General features: G+C 33.0%; 1 long non-coding RNA gene across 1 annotated transcript in view; it reads right to left on the bottom strand.

The window, feature by feature from the left end:
• Nucleotides 1-8199: 8199 nt before the first annotated feature.
• The window catches only part of LOC125763015 (uncharacterized), a 47409-nt gene continuing 35593 nt past the window's right edge, over nt 8200-20015 (bottom strand). Inside the window, exons 2-3 of the long non-coding RNA XR_007418296.1 lie at nt 9481-10717; nt 8200-8432 (exon numbers count right to left, since the gene is read on the bottom strand). This is a non-coding gene — a long non-coding RNA (uncharacterized LOC125763015). The remainder of the gene's footprint in view (nt 8433-9480; nt 10718-20015) is intronic.

The following is a 20015-nucleotide window of genomic DNA, read 5'->3' as shown; positions in this document are numbered from 1 at the left end:
GAAATATATCACATTTAAAAATTTTGCTGAATTGCAGAAAAATGAGGAACATTTTACATTTTCTCAAACAGGGTAAGGAACTTGGTTCCTCGCATAACTTCTGGCACAGACATCTGAGGGCATGGCCGTCCAAGAAGAAAATGTAGCCATTGATGCCATCTATCGACCACAGGCAAAGATTGGAGATCCGTTAGATACCGACCGAGTTATAGGCAAAATTTGGTGCGAAAATGAGGAAAATTTTACATTTTCTCAAACAGGGTAAGGAACTTGGTTCCTCGCATAACTTCTGGCACAGACATCTGAGGGCATGGCCGTCCACGAAGAAAATGTAGCCATTGATGCCATCTATCGACCACAGGCAAAGATTGGAGATCCGTTGGATACCGACCGAGTTATAGGCAAAATTTGGTGCGAAAATGAGCCTTAGTGGATTGACAAATTTATAGATTTTTTCAATTTTTTTAATTATTTTTTACCTTTTTTTAATTTAAAGCATTGTTTGAGTGAAAAGAAACTAATTGCAACAATTTCGCATTAAAATAAAACAAATTTTTAAATTTTGCTAAATTTCTCAAAAAAATGGCAAGGGGTACCCCTTATGAAATTTTCGAGTGGAAATTTTTTTTGAAATTTTTTTCTGATTTTTTATTCTTTTTTTAATTTAAAGCATTATTTGAGTGAAAAGAAACTTATTGCAACAAACTCGCAATGAAATATATCACATTTAAAAATTTTGCTGAATTGCAGAAAAATGAGGAACATTTTACATTTTCTCAAACAGGGTAAGGAACTTGGTTCCTCGCATAACTTCTGGCACAGACATCTGAGGGCATGGCCGTCCACGAAGAAAATGTAGCCATTGATGCCATCTATCGACCACAGGCAAAGATTGGAGATCCGTTAGATACCGACCGAGTTATAGGCAAAATTTGGTGCGAAAATGAGCCTTAGTGGATTGACAAATTTATAGATTTTTTCAATTTTTTTCATTATTTTTTACCTTTTTTTAATTTAAAGCATTGTTTGAGTGAAAAGAAACTAATTGCAACAATTTCGCATTAAAATAAAAAAAAAATTTAAATTTTGCAAAATTTCTCAAAAAAATGGCAAGGGGTACCCCTTATGAAATTTTCGAGTGGAAAATTTTTTTGAAATTTTTTTCTGATTTTTTATTCTTTTTTTAATTTAAAGCATTATTTGAGTGAAAAGAAACTTATTGCAACAAACTCGCAATGAAATATATCACATTTAAAAATTTTGCTGAATTGCAGAAAAATGAGGAACATTTTACATTTTCTCAAACAGGGTAAGGAACTTGGTTCCTCGCATAACTTCTGGCACAGACATCTGAGGGCATGGCCGTCCAAGAAGAAAATGTAGCCATTGATGCCATCTATCGACCACAGGCAAAGATTGGAGATCCGTTAGATACCGACCGAGTTATAGGCAAAATTTGGTGCGAAAATGAGGAAAATTTTACATTTTCTCAAACAGGTTAAGGAACTTGGTTCCTCGCATAACTTCTGGCACAGACATCTGAGGGCATGGCCGTCCACGAAGAAAATGTAGCCATTGATGCCATCTATCGACCACAGGCAAAGATTGGAGATCCGTTAGATACCGACCGAGTTATAGGCAAAATTTGGTGCGAAAATGAGCCTTAGTGGATTGACAAATTTATAGATTTTTTCAATTTTTTTCATTATTTTTTACCTTTTTTTAATTTAAAGCATTGTTTGAGTGAAAAGGAAATAATTGCAACAATTTCGCATTAAAATAAAACAAATTTTTAAATTTTGCAAAATTTCTCAAAAAAATGGCAAGGGGTACCCCTTATGAAATTTTCGAGTGGAAATTTTTTTTGAAATTTTTTTCTGATTTTTTATTCTTTTTTTAATTTAAAGCATTATTTGAGTGAAAAGAAACTTATTGCAACAAACTCGCAATGAAATATATCACATTTAAAAATTTTGCTGAATTGCAGAAAAATGAGGAACATTTTACATTTTCTCAAACAGGGTAAGGAACTTGGTTCCTCGCATAACTTCTGGCACAGACATCTGAGGGCATGGCCGTCCAAGAAGAAAATGTAGCCATTGATGCCATCTATCGACCACAGGCAAAGATTGAAGATCCGTTAGATACCGACCGAGTTATAGGCAAAATTTGGTGCGAAAATGAGCCTTAGTGGATTGACAAATTTATAGATTTTTTCAATTTTTTTCATTATTTTTTACCTTTTTTTAATTTAAAGCATTGTTTGAGTGAAAAGGAACTAATTGCAACAATTTCGCATTAAAATAAAACAAATTTTTAAATTTTGCTAAATTTCTCAAAAAAATGGCAAGGGGTACCCCTTATGAAATTTTCGAGTGGAAATGTTTTTTGAAATTTTTTTCTGATTTTTTATTCTTTTTTTAATTTAAAGCAATATTTGAGTGAAAAGAAACTTATTGCAACAAACTCGCAATAAAATATATCACATTTAAAAATTTTGCTGAATTGCAGAAAAATGAGGAACATTTTACATTTTCTCAAACAGGGTAAGGAACTTGGTTCCTCGCATAACTTCTGGCACAGACATCTGAGGGCATGGCCGTCCAACAAGAAAATGTAGCCATTGATGCCATCTATCGACCACAGGCAAAGATTGGAGATCCGTTAGATACCGACCGAGTTATAGGCAAAATTTGGTGCGAAAATGAGGAAAATTTTACATTTTCTCAAACAGGGTAAGGAACTTGGTTCCTCGCATAACTTCTGGCACAGACATCTGAGGGCATGGCCGTCCACGAAGAAAATGTAGCCATTGATGCCATCTATCGACCACAGGCAAAGATTGGAGATCCGTTGGATACCGACCGAGTTATAGGCAAAACTTGGTGCGAAAATGAGCCTTAGTGGATTGACAAATTCATAGATTTTTTAAGTTTTTTTCATTATTTTTTACCTTTTTTTAATTTAAAGCATTGTTTGAGTGAAAAGGAACTAATTGCAACAATTTCGCATTAAAATAAAACAAATTTTTAAATTTTGCTAAATTTCTCAAAAAAATGGCAAGGGGTACCCCTTATGAAATTTTCGAGTGGAAAATTTTTTTGAAATTTTTTTCTGATTTTTTATTCTTTTTTTAATTTAAAGCATTATTTGAGTGAAAAGAAACTTATTGCAACAAACTCGCAATGAAATATATCACATTTAAAAATTTTGCTGAATTGCAGAAAAATGAGGAACATTTTGCATTTTCTCAAACAGGGTAAGGAACTTGGTTCCTCGCATAACTTCTGGCACAGACATCTGAGGGCATGGCCGTCCAAGAAGAAAATGTAGCCATTGATGCCATCTATCGACCACAGGCAAAGATTGGAGATCCGTTAGATACCGTCCGAGTTATAGGCAAAACTTGGTGCGAAAATGAGCCTTAGTGGATTGACAAATTCATAGATTTTTTCAATTTTTTTCATTATTTTTTACCTTTTTTTAATTTAAAGCATTGTTTGAGTGAAAAGGAACTAATTGCAACAATTTCGCATTAAAATAAAACAAATTTTTAAATTTTGCAAAATTTCTCAAAAAAATGGCAAGGGGTACCCCTTATGAAATTTTCGAGTGGAAAATTTTTTTGAAATTTTTTTCTGATTTTTTATTCTTTTTTTAATTTAAAGCATTATTTGAGTGAAAAGAAACTTATTGCAACAAACTCGCAATGAAATATATCACATTTAAAAATTTTGCTGAATTGCAGAAAAATGAGGAACATTTTACATTTTCTCAAACAGGGTAAGGAACTTGGTTCCTCGCATAACTTCTGGCACAGACATCTGAGGGCATGGCCGTCCAAGAAGAAAATGTAGCCATTGATGCCATCTATCGACCACAGGCAAAGATTGGAGATCCGTTAGATACCGACCGAGTTATAGGCAAAATTTGGTGCGAAAATGAGGAAAATTTTACATTTTCTCAAACAGGGTAAGGAACTTGGTTCCTCGCATAACTTCTGGCACAGACATCTGAGGGCATGGCCGTCCACGAAGAAAATGTAGCCATTGATGCCATCTATCGACCACAGGCAAAGATTGGAGATCCGTTGGATACCGACCGAGTTATAGGCAAAACTTGGTGCGAAAATGAGCCTTAGTGGATTGACAAATTCATAGATTTTTTCAATTTTTTTAATTATTTTTTACCTTTTTTTAATTTAAAGCATTGTTTGAGTGAAAAGGAACTAATTGCAACAATTTCGCATTAAAATAAAACAAATTTTTAAATTTTGCAAAATTTCTCAAAAAAATGACAAGGGGTACCCCTTATGAAATTTTCGAGTGGAAAATTTTTTTGAAATTTTTTTCTGATTTTTTATTCTTTTTTTAATTTAAAGCATTATTTGAGTGAAAAGAAACTTATTGCAACAAACTCGCAATGAAATATATCACATTTAAAAATTTTGCTGAATTGCAGAAAAATGAGGAACATTTTGCATTTTCTCAAACAGGGTAAGGAACTTGGTTCCTCGCATAACTTCTGGCACAGACATCTGAGGGCATGGCCGTCCAAGAAGAAAATGTAGCCATTGATGCCATCTATCGACCACAGGCAAAGATTGGAGATCCGTTAGATACCGTCCGAGTTATAGGCAAAACTTGGTGCGAAAATGAGCCTTAGTGGATTGACAAATTCATAGATTTTTTCAATTTTTTTCATTATTTTTTACCTTTTTTTAATTTAAAGCATTGTTTGAGTGAAAAGGAACTAATTGCAACAATTTCGCATTAAAATAAAACAAATTTTTAAATTTTGCAAAATTTCTCAAAAAAATGGCAAGGGGTACCCCTTATGAAATTTTCGAGTGGAAAATTTTTTTGAAATTTTTTTCTGATTTTTTATTCTTTTTTTAATTTAAAGCATTATTTGAGTGAAAAGAAACTTATTGCAACAAACTCGCAATGAAATATATCACATTTAAAAATTTTGCTGAATTGCGAATTTGCTGAAATGAGGAACATTTTACATTTTCTCAAACAGGGTAAGGAACTTGGTTCCTCGCATAACTTCTGGCACAGACATCTGAGGGCATGGCCGTCCAAGAAGAAAATGTAGCCATTGATGCCATCTATCGACCACAGGCAAAGATTGGAGATCCGTTAGATACCGACCGAGTTATAGGCAAAACTTGGTGCGAAAATGAGCCTTAGTGGATTGACAAATTCATAGATTTTTTCAATTTTTTTCATTATTTTTTACCTTTTTTTAATTTAAAGCATTGTTTGAGTGAAAAGGAACTAATTGCAACAATTTCGCATTAAAATAAAACAAATTTTTAAATTTTGCAAAATTTCTCAAAAAAATGGCAAGGGGTACCCCTTATGAAATTTTCGAGTGGAAAATTTTTTTGAAATTTTTTTCTGATTTTTTATTCTTTTTTTAATTTAAAGCATTATTTGAGTGAAAAGAAACTTATTGCAACAAACTCGCAATGAAATATATCACATTTAAAAATTTTGCTGAATTGCAGAAAAATGAGGAACATTTTGCATTTTCTCAAACAGGGTAAGGAACTTGGTTCCTCGCATAACTTCTGGCACAGACATCTGAGGGCATGGCCGTCCAAGAAGAAAATGTAGCCATTGATGCCATCTATCGACCACAGGCAAAGATTGGAGATCCGTTAGATACCGTCCGAGTTATAGGCAAAACTTGGTGCGAAAATGAGCCTTAGTGGATTGACAAATTCATAGATTTTTTCAATTTTTTTCATTATTTTTTACCTTTTTTTAATTTAAAGCATTGTTTGAGTGAAAAGGAACTAATTGCAACAATTTCGCATTAAAATAAAACAAATTTTTAAATTTTGCAAAATTTCTCAAAAAAATGGCAAGGGGTACCCCTTATGAAATTTTCGAGTGGAAAATTTTTTTGAAATTTTTTTCTGATTTTTTATTCTTTTTTTAATTTAAAGCATTATTTGAGTGAAAAGAAACTTATTACAACAAACTCGCAATGAAATATATCACATTTAAAAATTTTGCTGAATTGCAGAAAAATGAGGAACATTTTACATTTTCTCAAACAGAGTAAGGAACTTGGTTCCTCGCATAACTTCTGGCACAGACATCTGAGGGCATGGCCGTCCAAGAAGAAAATGTAGCCATTGATGCCATCTATCGACCACAGGCAAAGATTGGAGATCCGTTAGATACCGACCGAGTTATAGGCAAAATTTGGTGCGAAAATGAGGAAAATTTTACATTTTCTCAAACAGGGTAAGGAACTTGGTTCCTCGCATAACTTCTGGCACAGACATCTGAGGGCATGGCCGTCCACGAAGAAAATGTAGCCATTGATGCCATCTATCGACCACAGGCAAAGATTGGAGATCCGTTGGATACCGACCGAGTTATAGGCAAAATTTGGTGCGAAAATGAGCCTTAGTGGATTGACAAATTTATAGATTTTTTCAATTTTTTTAATTATTTTTTACCTTTTTTTAATTTAAAGCATTGTTTGAGTGAAAAGAAACTAATTGCAACAATTTCGCATTAAAATAAAACAAATTTTTAAATTTTGCTAAATTTCTCAAAAAAATGGCAAGGGGTACCCCTTATGAAATTTTCGAGTGGAAAATTTTTTTGAAATTTTTTTCTGATTTTTTATTCTTTTTTTAATTTAAAGCATTATTTGAGTGAAAAGAAACTTATTGCAACAAACTCGCAATGAAATATATCACATTTCAAAATTTTGCTGAATTGCAGAAAAATGAGGAACATTTTACATTTTCTCAAACAGGGTAAGGAACTTGGTTCCTCGCATAACTTCTGGCACAGACATCTGAGGGCATGGCCGTCCAAGAAGAAAATGTAGCCATTGATGCCATCTATCGACCACAGGCAAAGATTGGAGCTCCGTTACATACCGACCGAGTTATAGGCAAAATTTGGTGCGAAAATGAGGAAAATTTTACATTTTCTCAAACAGGGTAAGGAACTTGGTTCCTCGCATAACTTCTGGCACAGACATCTGAGGGCATGGCCGTCCACGAAGAAAATGTAGCCATTGATGCCATCTATCGACCACAGGCAAAGATTGGAGATCCGTTAGATACCGACCGAGTTATAGGCAAAATTTGGTGCGAAAATGAGCCTTAGTGGATTGACAAATTCATAGATTTTTTCAATTTTTTTCATTATTTTTTACCTTTTTTTAATTTAAAGCATTGTTTGAGTGAAAAGGAACTAATTGCAACAATTTCGCATTAAAATAAAACAAATTTTTAAATTTTGCTAAATTTTTCAAAAAAATGGCAAGGGGTACCCCTTATGAAATTTTCGAGTGGAAAATTTTTTTGAAATTTTTTTCTGATTTTTTATTCTTTTTTTAATTTAAAGCATTATTTGAGTGAAAAGAAACTTATTGCAACAAACTCGCAATAAAATATATCACATTTAAAAATTTTGCTGAATTGCAGAAAAATGAGGAACATTTTACATTTTCTCAAACAGGGTAAGGAACTTGGTTCCTCGCATAACTTCTGGCACAGACATCTGAGGGCATGGCCGTCCAAGAAGAAAATGTAGCCATTGATGCCATCTATCGACCACAGGCAAAGATTGGAGATCCGTTAGATACCGACCGAGTTATAGGCAAAACTTGGTGCAAAAATGAGGAACATTTTACATTTTCTCAAACAGGGTAAGGAACTTGGTTCCTCGCATAACTTCTGGCACAGACATCTGAGGGCATGGCCGTCCACGAAGAAAAGGTAGCCATTGGTGCCATCTATCGACCACAGGTTAAAGATTGGCGATCCGTTAGATACCGACCGAGTTATAGGCAAAACTTGGTGCGAAAATGAGCCTTAGTGGATTGACAAATTTATAGATTTTTTCAATTTTTTTCATTATTTTTTACCTTTTTTTAATTTAAAGCATTGTTTGAGTGAAAAGGAACTAATTGCAACAATTTCGCATTAAAATAAAACAAATTTTTAAATTTTGCTAAATTTCTCAAAAAAATGGCAAGGGGTACCCCTTATGAAATTTTCGATTGGAAAATTTTTTTGAAATTTTTTTCTGATTTTTTATTCTTTTTTTAATTTAAAGCATTATTTGAGTGAAAAGAAACTTATTGCAACAAACTCGCAATGAAATATATCACATTTAAAAATTTTGCTGAATTGCAGAAAAATGAGGAACATTTTACATTTTCTGAAACAGGGTAAGGAACTTGGTTCCTCGCATAACTTCTGGCACAGACATCTGAGGGCATGGCCGTCCAAGAAGAAAATGTAGCCATTGATGCCATCTATCGACCACAGGCAAAGATTGGAGATCCGTTAGATACCGTCCGAGTTATAGGCAAAACTTGGTGCGAAAATGAGCCTTAGTGGATTGACAAATTTATAGATTTTTTCAATTTTTTTCATTATTTTTTACCTTTTTTTAATTTAAAGCATTGTTTGAGTGAAAAGAAACTAATTGCAACAATTTCGCATTAAAATAAAACAAATTTTTAAATTTTGCTAAATTTCTCAAAAAAATGGCAAGGGGTACCCCTTATGAAATTTTCGAGTGGAAAATTTTTTTGAAATTTTTTTCTGATTTTTTATTCTTTTTTTAATTTAAAGCATTATTTGAGTGAAAAGAAACTTATTGCAACAAACTCGCAATGAAATATATCACATTTAAAAATTTTGCTGAATTGCAGAAAAATGAGGAACATTTTACAATTTCTCAAACAGGGTAAGGAACTTGGTTCCTCGCATAACTTCTGGCACAGACATCTGAGGGCATGGCCGTCCAAGAAGAAAATGTAGCCATTGATGCCATCTATCGACCACAGGCAAAGATTGGAGATCCGTTAGATACCGTCCGAGTTATAGGCAAAACTTGGTGCGAAAATGAGCCTTAGTGGATTGACAAATTTATAGATTTTTTCAATTTTTTTCATTATTTTTTACCTTTTTTTAATTTAAAGCATTGTTTGAGTGAAAAGAAACTAATTGCAACAATTTCGCATTAAAATAAAACAAATTTTTAAATTTTGCAAAATTTCTCAAAAAAATGGCAAGGGGTACCCCTTATGAAATTTTCGAGTGGAAATTTTTTTTGAATTTTTTTTCTGATTTTTTATTCTTTTTTTAATTTAAAGCATTATTTGAGTGAAAAGAAACTTATTGCAACAAACTCGCAATGAAATATATCACATTTAAAAATTTTGCTGAATTGCAGAAAAATGAGGAACATTTTACATTTTCTCAAACAGGGTAAGGAACTTGGTTCCTCGCATAACTTCTGGCACAGACATCTGAGGGCATGGCCGTCCAAGAAGAAAATGTAGCCATTGATGCCATCTATCGACCACAGGCAAAGATTGGAGATCCGTTAGATACCGACCGAGTTATAGGCAAAATTTGGTGCGAAAATGAGCCTTAGTGGATTGACAAATTTATAGATTTTTTCAATTTTTTTCATTATTTTTTACCTTTTTTTAATTTAAAGCATTGTTTGAGTGAAAAGGAAATAATTGCAACAATTTCGCATTAAAATAAAACAAATTTTTAAATTTTGCTAAATTTTTCAAAAAAATGGCAAGGGGTACCCCTTATGAAATTTTCGAGTGGAAAATTTTTTTGAAATTTTTTTCTGATTTTTTATTCTTTTTTTAATTTAAAGCATTATTTGAGTGAAAAGAAACTTATTGCAACAAACTCGCAATAAAATATATCACATTTAAAAATTTTGCTGAATTGCAGAAAAATGAGGAACATTTTACAATTTCTCAAACAGGGTAAGGAACTTGGTTCCTCGCATAACTTCTGGCACAGACATCTGAGGGCATGGCCGTCCAAGAAGAAAATGTAGCCATTGATGCCATCTATCGACCACAGGCAAAGATTGGAGATCCGTTAGATACCGACCGAGTTATAGGCAAAACTTGGTGCAAAAATGAGGAACATTTTACATTTTCTCAAACAGGGTAAGGAACTTGGTTCCTCGCATAACTTCTGGCACAGACATCTGAGGGCATGGCCGTCCACGAAGAAAAGGTAGCCATTGGTGCCATCTATCGACCACAGGCAAAGATTGGCGATCCGTTAGATACCGACCGAGTTATAGGCAAAACTTGGTGCGAAAATGAGCCTTAGTGGATTGACAAATTTATAGATTTTTTCAATTTTTTTCATTATTTTTTACCTTTTTTTAATTTAAAGCATTGTTTGAGTGAAAAGGAACTAATTGCAACAATTTCGCATTAAAATAAAACAAATTTTTAAATTTTGCTAAATTTCTCAAAAAAATGGCAAGGGGTACCCCTTATGAAATTTTCGAGTGGAAAATTTTTTTGAAATTTTTTTCTGATTTTTTATTCTTTTTTTAATTTAAAGCATTATTTGAGTGAAAAGAAACTTATTGCAACAAACTCGCAATGAAATATATCACATTTAAAAATTTTGCTGAATTGCAGAAAAATGAGGAACATTTTACATTTTCTGAAACAGGGTAAGGAACTTGGTTCCTCGCATAACTTCTGGCACAGACATCTGAGGGCATGGCCGTCCAAGAAGAAAATGTAGCCATTGATGCCATCTATCGACCACAGGCAAAGATTGGAGATCCGTTAGATACCGTCCGAGTTATAGGCAAAACTTGGTGCGAAAATGAGCCTTAGTGGATTGACAAATTTATAGATTTTTTCAATTTTTTTCATTATTTTTTACCTTTTTTTAATTTAAAGCATTGTTTGAGTGAAAAGAAACTAATTGCAACAATTTCGCATTAAAATAAAACAAATTTTTAAATTTTGCTAAATTTCTCAAAAAAATGGCAAGGGGTACCCCTTATGAAATTTTCGAGTGGAAAATTTTTTTGAAATTTTTTTCTGATTTTTTATTCTTTTTTTAATTTAAAGCATTATTTGAGTGAAAAGAAACTTATTGCAACAAACTCGCAATGAAATATATCACATTTAAAAATTTTGCTGAATTGCAGAAAAATGAGGAACATTTTACAATTTCTCAAACAGGGTAAGGAACTTGGTTCCTCGCATAACTTCTGGCACAGACATCTGAGGGCATGGCCGTCCAAGAAGAAAATGTAGCCATTGATGCCATCTATCGACCACAGGCAAAGATTGGAGCTCCGTTAGATACCGTCCGAGTTATAGGCAAAACTTGGTGCGAAAATGAGCCTTAGTGGATTGACAAATTTATAGATTTTTTCAATTTTTTTCATTATTTTTTACCTTTTTTTAATTTAAAGCATTGTTTGAGTGAAAAGGAACTAATTGCAACAATTTCGCATTAAAATAAAACAAATTTTTAAATTTTGCTAAATTTCTCAAAAAAATGGCAAGGGGTACCCCTTATGAAATTTTCGAGTGGAAAATTTTTTTGAAATTTTTTTCTGATTTTTTATTCTTTTTTTAATTTAAAGCATTATTTGAGTGAAAAGAAACTTATTGCAACAAACTCGCAATGAAATATATCACATTTAAAAATTTTGCTGAATTGCAGAAAAATGAGGAACATTTTACAATTTCTCAAACAGGGTAAGGAACTTGGTTCCTCGCATAACTTCTGGCACAGACATCTGAGGGCATGGCCGTCCAAGAAGAAAATGTAGCCATTGATGCCATCTATCGACCACAGGCAAAGATTGGAGATCCGTTAGATACCGTCCGAGTTATAGGCAAAACTTGGTGCGAAAATGAGCCTTAGTGGATTGACAAATTTATAGATTTTTTCAATTTTTTTCATTATTTTTTACCTTTTTTTAATTTAAAGCATTGTTTGAGTGAAAAGAAACTAATTGCAACAATTTCGCATTAAAATAAAACAAATTTTTAAATTTTGCAAAATTTCTCAAAAAAATGGCAAGGGGTACCCCTTATGAAATTTTCGAGTGGAAAATTTTTTTGAAATTTTTTTCTGATTTTTTATTCTTTTTTTAATTTAAAGCATTATTTGAGTGAAAAGAAACTTATTGCAACAAACTCGCAATGAAATATATCACATTTAAAAATTTTGCTGAATTGCAGAAAAATGAGGAACATTTTACAATTTCTCAAACAGGGTAAGGAACTTGGTTCCTCGCATAACTTCTGGCACAGACATCTGAGGGCATGGCCGTCCAAGAAGAAAATGTAGCCATTGATGCCATCTATCGACCACAGGCAAAGATTGGAGCTCCGTTAGATACCGTCCGAGTTATAGGCAAAACTTGGTGCGAAAATGAGCCTTAGTGGATTGACAAATTTATAGATTTTTTCAATTTTTTTCATTATTTTTTACCTTTTTTAAATTTAAAGCATTGTTTGAGTGAAAAGGAACTAATTGCAACAATTTCGCATTAAAATAAAACAAATTTTTAAATTTTGCTAAATTTCTCAAAAAAATGGCAAGGGGTACCCCTTATGAAATTTTCGAGTGGAAAATTTTTTTGAAATTTTTTTCTGATTTTTTATTCTTTTTTTAATTTAAAGCATTATTTGAGTGAAAAGAAACTTATTGCAACAAACTCGCAATGAAATATATCACATTTAAAAATTTTGCTGAATTGCAGAAAAATGAGGAACATTTTACATTTTCTCAAACAGGGTAAGGAACTTGGTTCCTCGCATAACTTCTGGCACAGACATCTGAGGGCATGGCCGTCCAAGAAGAAAATGTAGCCATTGATGCCATCTATCGACCACAGGCAAAGATTGGAGATCCGTTAGATACCGTCCGAGTTATAGGCAAAACTTGGTGCGAAAATGAGCCTTAGTGGATTGACAAATTTATAGATTTTTTCAATTTTTTTCATTATTTTTTACCTTTTTTTAATTTAAAGCATTGTTTGAGTGAAAAGAAATTAATTGCAACAATTTCGCATTAAAATAAAACAAATTTTTAAATTTTGCAAAATTTCTCAAAAAAATGGCAAGGGGTACCCCTTATGAAATTTTCGAGTGGAAAATTTTTTTGAAATTTTTTTCTGATTTTTTATTCTTTTTTTAATTTAAAGCATTATTTGAGTGAAAAGAAACTTATTGCAACAAACTCGCAATAAAATATTTCACATTTAAAAATTTTGCTGAATTGCAGAAAAATGAGGAAAATTTTACATTTTCTGAAACAGGGTAAGGAACTTGGTTCCTCGCATAACTTCTGGCACAGACATCTGAGGGCATGGCCGTCTACGAAGAAAAGGTAGCCATTGGTGCCATCTATCGACCACAGGTTAAAGATTGGAGATCTGTTAGATACCGACCGAGTTATAGGCAAAATTTGGTGCGAAAATGAGCCTTAGTGGATTGACAAATTCATAGATTTTTCCATTTTTTTTTTCATTATTTTTTACCTTTTTTTAATTTAAAGCATTGTTTGAGTGAAAAGGAACTAATTGCAACAATTTCGCATTAAAATAAAACAAATTTTTAAATTTTGCAAAATTTCTCAAAAAAATGGCAAGGGGTACCCCTTATGAAATTTTCGAGTGGAAAATTTTTTTGAAATTTTTTTCTGATTTTTTATTCTTTTTTTAATTTAAAGCATTATTTGAGTGAAAAGAAACTTATTGCAACAAACTCGCAATGAAATATATCACATTTAAAAATTTTGCTGAATTGCAGAAAAATGAGGAACATTTTACATTTTCTCAAACAGGGTAAGGAACTTGGTTCCTCGCATAACTTCTGGCACAGACATCTGAGGGCATGGCCGTCCACGAAGAAAATGTAGCCATTGATGCCATCTATCGACCACAGGCAAAGATTGGAGATCCGTTAGATACCGACCGAGTTATAGGCAAAATTTGGTGCGAAAATGAGCCTTAGTGGATTGACAAATTTATAGATTTTTTCAATTTTTTTCATTATTTTTTACCTTTTTTTAATTTAAAGCATTGTTTGAGTGAAAAGGAACTAATTGCAACAATTTCGCATTAAAATAAAACAAATTTTTAAATTTTGCAAAATTTCTCAAAAAAATGGCAAGGGGTACCCCTTATGAAATTTTCGAGTGGAAAATTTTTTTGAAATTTTTTTCTGATTTTTTATTCTTTTTTTAATTTAAAGCATTATTTGAGTGAAAAGAAACTTATTGCAACAAACTCGCAATGAAATATATCACATTTAAAAATTTTGCTGAATTGCAGAAAAATGAGGAACATTTTACATTTTCTCAAACAGGGTAAGGAACTTGGTTCCTCGCATAACTTCTGGCACAGACATCTGAGGGCATGGCCGTCCAAGAAGAAAATGTAGCCATTGATGCCATCTATCGACCACAGGCAAAGATTGGAGATCCGTTAGATACCGACCGAGTTATAGGCAAAATTTGGTGCGAAAATGAGGAAAATTTTACATTTTCTCAAACAGGGTAAGGAACTTGGTTCCTCGCATAACTTCTGGCACAGACATCTGAGGGCATGGCCGTCCACGAAGATAATGTAGCCATTGATGCCATCTATCGACCACAGGCAAAGATTGGAGATCCGTTGGATACCGACCGAGTTATAGGCAAAATTTGGTGCGAAAATGAGCCTTAGTGGATTGACAAATTTATAGATTTTTTCATTTTTTTTCATTATTTTTTACCTTTTTTTAATTTAAAGCATTATTTGAGTGAAAAGAAACTAATTGCAACAATTTCGCATTAAAATAAAACAAATTTTTAAATTTTGCAAAATTTCTCAAAAAAATGGCAAGGGGTACCCCTTATGAAATTTTCGAGTGGAAAATTTTTTTGAAAATTTTTTCTGATTTTTTATTCTTTTTTTAATTTAAAGCATTATTTGAGTGAAAAGAAACTTATTGCAACAAACTCGCAATGAAATATATCACATTTAAAAATTTTGCTAAATTGCAGAAAAATGAGGAACATTTTACATTTTCTCAAACAGGGTAAGGAACTTGGTTCCTCGCATAACTTCTGGCACAGACATCTGAGGGCATGGCCGTCCAAGAAGAAAATGTAGCCATTGATGCCATCTATCGACCACAGGCAAAGATTGGAGATCCGTTAGATACCGACCGAGTTATAGGCAAAACTTGGTGCAAAAATGAGGAACATTTTACATTTTCTCAAACAGGGTAAGGAACTTGGTTCCTCGCATAACTTCTGGCACAGACATCTGAGGGCATGGCCGTCCAAGAAGAAAATGTAGCCATTGATGCCATCTATCGACCACAGGTTAAAGATTGGCGATCCGTTGGATACCGACCGAGTTATAGGCAAAACTTGGTGCGAAAATGAGCCTTAGTGGATTGACAAATTTATAGATTTTTTCAATTTTTTTCATTATTTTTTACCTTTTTTTAATTTAAAGCATTGTTTGAGTGAAAAGGAACTAATTGCAACAATTTCGCATTAAAATAAAACAAATTTTTAAATTTTGCAAAATTTCTCAAAAAAATGGCAAGGGGTACCCCTTATGAAATTTTCGAGTGGAAAATTTTTTTGAAATTTTTTTCTGATTTTTTATTCTTTTTTTAATTTAAAGCATTATTTGAGTGAAAAGAAACTTATTGCAACAAACTCGCAATGAAATATATCACATTTAAAAATTTTGCTGAATTGCAGAAAAATGAGGAACATTTTACATTTTCTCAAACAGGGTAAGGAACTTGGTTCCTCGCATAACTTCTGGCACAGACATCTGAGGGCATGGCCGTCCACGAAGATAATGTAGCCATTGATGCCATCTATCGACCACAGGCAAAGATTGGAGATCCGTTGGATACCGACCGAGTTATAGGCAAAATTTGGTGCGAAAATGAGCCTTAGTGGATTGACAAATTCATAGATTTTTTCAATTTTTTTCATTATTTTTTACCTTTTTTTAATTTAAAGCATTGTTTGAGTGAAAAGGAACTAATTGCAACAATTTCGCATTAAAATAAAACAAATTTTTAAATTTTGCTAAATTTCTCAAAAAAATGGCAAGGGGTACCCCTTATGAAATTTTCGAGTGGAAAATTTTTTTGAAATTTTTTTCTGATTTTTTATTCTTTTTTTAATTTAAAGCATTATTTGAGTGAAAAGAAACTTATTGCAACAAACTCGCAATGAAATATATCACATTTAAAAATTTTGCTGAATTGCAGAAAAATGAGGAACATTTTACATTTTCTCAAACAGGGTAAGGAACTTGGTTCCTCGCATAACTTCTGGCACAGACATCTGAGGGCATGGCCGTCCAAGAAGAAAATGTAGCCATTGATGCCATCTATCGACCACAGGCAAAGATTGGAGATCCGTTAGATACCGACCGAGTTATAGGCAAAATTTGGTGCGAAAATGAGGAAAATTTTACATTTTCTCAAACAGGGTAAGGAACTTGGTTCCTCGCATAACTTCTGGCACAGACATCTGAGGGCATGGCCGTCCACGAAGATAATGTAGCCATTGATGCCATCTATCGACCACAGGCAAAGATTGGAGATCCGTTGGATACCGACCGAGTTATAGGCAAAATTTGGTGCGAAAATGAGCCTTAGTGGATTGACAAATTTATAGATTTTTTCATTTTTTTTCATTATTGTTTACCTTTTTTTAATTTAAAGCATTATTTGAGTGAAAAGAAACTAATTGCAACAATTTCGCATTAAAATAAAACAAATTTTTAAATTTTGCAAAATTTCTCAAAAAAATGGCAAGGGGTACCCCTTATGAAATTTTCGAGTGGAAAATTTTTTTGAAAATTTTTTCTGATTTTTTATTCTTTTTTTAATTTAAAGCATTATTTGAGTGAAAAGAAACTTATTGCAACAAACTCGCAATAAAATATATCACATTTAAAAATTTTGCTAAATTGCAGAAAAATGAGGAACATTTTACATTTTCTCAAACAGGGTAAGGAACTTGGTTCCTCGCATAACTTCTGGCACAGACATCTGAGGGCATGGCCGTCCAAGAAGAAAATGTAGCCATTGATGCCATCTATCGACCACAGGCAAAGATTGGAGATCCGTTAGATACCGACCGAGTTATAGGCAAAACTTGGTGCAAAAATGAGGAACATTTTACATTTTCTCAAACAGGGTAAGGAACTTGGTTCCTCGCATAACTTCTGGCACAGACATCTGAGGGCATGGCCGTCTACGAAGAAAAGGTAGCCATTGATGCCATCTATCGACCACAGGTTAAAGATTGGCGATCCGTTGGATACCGACCGAGTTATAGGCAAAACTTGGTGCGAAAATGAGCCTTAGTGGATTGACAAATTTATAGATTTTTTCAATTTTTTTCATTATTTTTTACCTTTTTTTAATTTAAAGCATTGTTTGAGTGAAAAGGAACTAATTGCAACAATTTCGCATTAAAATAAAACAAATTTTTAAATTTTGCTAAATTTCTCAAAAAAATGGCAAGGGGTACCCCTTATGAAATTTTCGAGTGGAAAATTTTTTTGAAATTTTTTTCTGATTTTTTATTCTTTTTTTAATTTAAAGCATTATTTGAGTGAAAAGAAACTTATTGCAACAAACTCGCAATGAAATATATCACATTTAAAAATTTTGCTGAATTGCAGAAAAATGAGGAACATTTTACATTTTCTCAAACAGGGTAAAGAACTTGGTTCCTCGCATAACTTCTGGCACAGACATCTGAGGGCATGGCCGTCCACGAAGATAATGTAGCCATTGATGCCATCTATCGACCACAGGCAAAGATTGGAGATCCGTTGGATACCGACCGAGTTATAGGCAAAATTTGGTGCGAAAATGAGCCTTAGTGGATTGACAAATTTATAGATTTTTTCAATTTTTTTCATTATTTTTTACCTTTTTTTAATTTAAAGCATTGTTTGAGTGAAAAGGAACTAATTGCAACAATTTCGCATTAAAATAAAACAAATTTTTAAATTTTGCTAAATTTCTCAAAAAAATGGCAAGGGGTACCCCTTATGAAATTTTCGAGTGGAAAATTTTTTTGAAATTTTTTTCTGATTTTTTATTCTTTTTTTAATTTAAAGCATTATTTGAGTGAAAAGAAACTTATTGCAAAAAACTCGCAATGAAATATATCACATTTAAAAATTTTGCTGAATTGCAGAAAAATGAGGAACATTTTACATTTTCTCAAACAGGGTAAGGAACTTGGTTCCTCGCATAACTTCTGGCACAGACATCTGAGGGCATGGCCGTCCAAGAAGAAAATGTAGCCATTGATGCCATCTATCGACCACAGGCAAAGATTGGAGATCCGTTAGATACCGACCGAGTTATAGGCAAAATTTGGTGCGAAAATGAGGAAAATTTTACATTTTCTCAAACAGGGTAAGGAACTTGGTTCCTCGCATAACTTCTGGCACAGACATCTGAGGGCATGGCCGTCCACGAAGAAAATGTAGCCATTGATGCCATCTATCGACCACAGGCAAAGATTGGAGATCCGTTGGATACCGACCGAGTTATAGGCAAAATTTGGTGCGAAAATGAGCCTTAGTGGATTGACAAATTTATAGATTTTTTCAATTTTTTTCATTATTTTTTACCTTTTTTTAATTTAAAGCATTGTTTGAGTGAAAAGGAACTAATTGCAACAATTTCGCATTAAAATAAAACAAATTTTTAAATTTTGCAAAATTTCTCAAAAAAATGGCAAGGGGTACCCCTTATGAAATTTTCGAGTGGAAAATTTTTTTGAAATTTTTTTCTGATTTTTTATTCTTTTTTTAATTTAAAGCATTATTTGAGTGAAAAGAAACTTATTGCAACAAACTCGCAATGAAATATATCACATTTAAAAATTTTGCTGAATTGCAGAAAAATGAGGAACATTTTACATTTTCTCAAACAGGGTAAGGAACTTGGTTCCTCGCATAACTTCTGGCACAGACATCTGAGGGCATGGCCGTCCAAGAAGAAAATGTAGCCATTGATGCCATCTATCGACCACAGGCAAAAATTGGAGATCCGTTAGATACCGACCGAGTTATAGGCAAAATTTGGTGCGAAAATGAGGAAAATTTTACATTTTCTCAAACAGGGTAAGGAACTTGGTTCCTCGCATAACTTCTGGCACAGACATCTGAGGGCATGGCCGTCCACGAAGAAAATGTAGCCATTGATGCCATCTATCGACCACAGGCAAAGATTGGAGATCCGTTGGATACCGACCGAGTTATAGGCAAAATTTGGTGCGAAAATGAGCCTTAGTGGATTGACAAATTTATAGATTTTTTCATTTTTTTCATTATTTTTTACCTTTTTTTAATTTAAAGCATTGTTTGAGTGAAAAGAAACTAATTGCAACAATTTCGCATTAAAATAAAACAAATTTTTAAATTTTGCAAAATTTCTCAAAAAAATGGCAAGGGGTACCCCTTATGAAATTTTCGAGTGGAAAATTTTTTTGAAATTTTTTTCTGATTTTTTATTCTTTTTTTAATTTAAAGCATTATTTGAGTGAAAAGAAACTTATTGCAACAAACTCGCAATGAAATATATCACATTTAAAAATTTTGCTGAATTGCAGAAAAATGAGGAACATTTTACATTTTCTCAAACTGGGTAAGGAACTTGGTTCCTCGCATAACTTCTGGCACAGACATCTGAGGGCATGGCCGTCCAAGAAGAAAATGTAGCCATTGATGCCATCTATCGACCACAGGCAAAGATTGGAGATCCGTTAGATACCGACCGAGTTATAGGCAAAATTTGGTGCGAAAATGAGGAAAATTTTACATTTTCTCAAACAGGGTAAGGAACTTGGTTCCTCGCATAACTTCTGGCACAGACATCTGAGGGCATGGCCGTCCACGAAGAAAATGTAGCCATTGATGCCATCTATCGACCACAGGCAAAGATTGGAGATCCGTTGGATACCGACCGAGTTATAGGCAAAATTTGGTGCGAAAATGAGCCTTAGTGGATTGACAAATTTATAGATTTTTTCAATTTTTTTCATTATTTTTAACCTTTTTTTAATTTAAAGCATTGTTTGAGTGAAAAGAAACTAATTGCAACAATTTCGCATTAAAATAAAACAAATTTTTAAATTTTGCAAAATTTCTCAAAAAAATGGCAAG

The sequence above is a fragment of the Anopheles funestus genome, chromosome 2RL (assembly GCF_943734845.2).
Source record: "Anopheles funestus chromosome 2RL, idAnoFuneDA-416_04, whole genome shotgun sequence".
Lineage (NCBI taxonomy): Eukaryota > Metazoa > Arthropoda > Insecta > Diptera > Culicidae > Anopheles > Anopheles funestus.
This window is presented reverse-complemented; position numbering and strand designations above follow the sequence as displayed.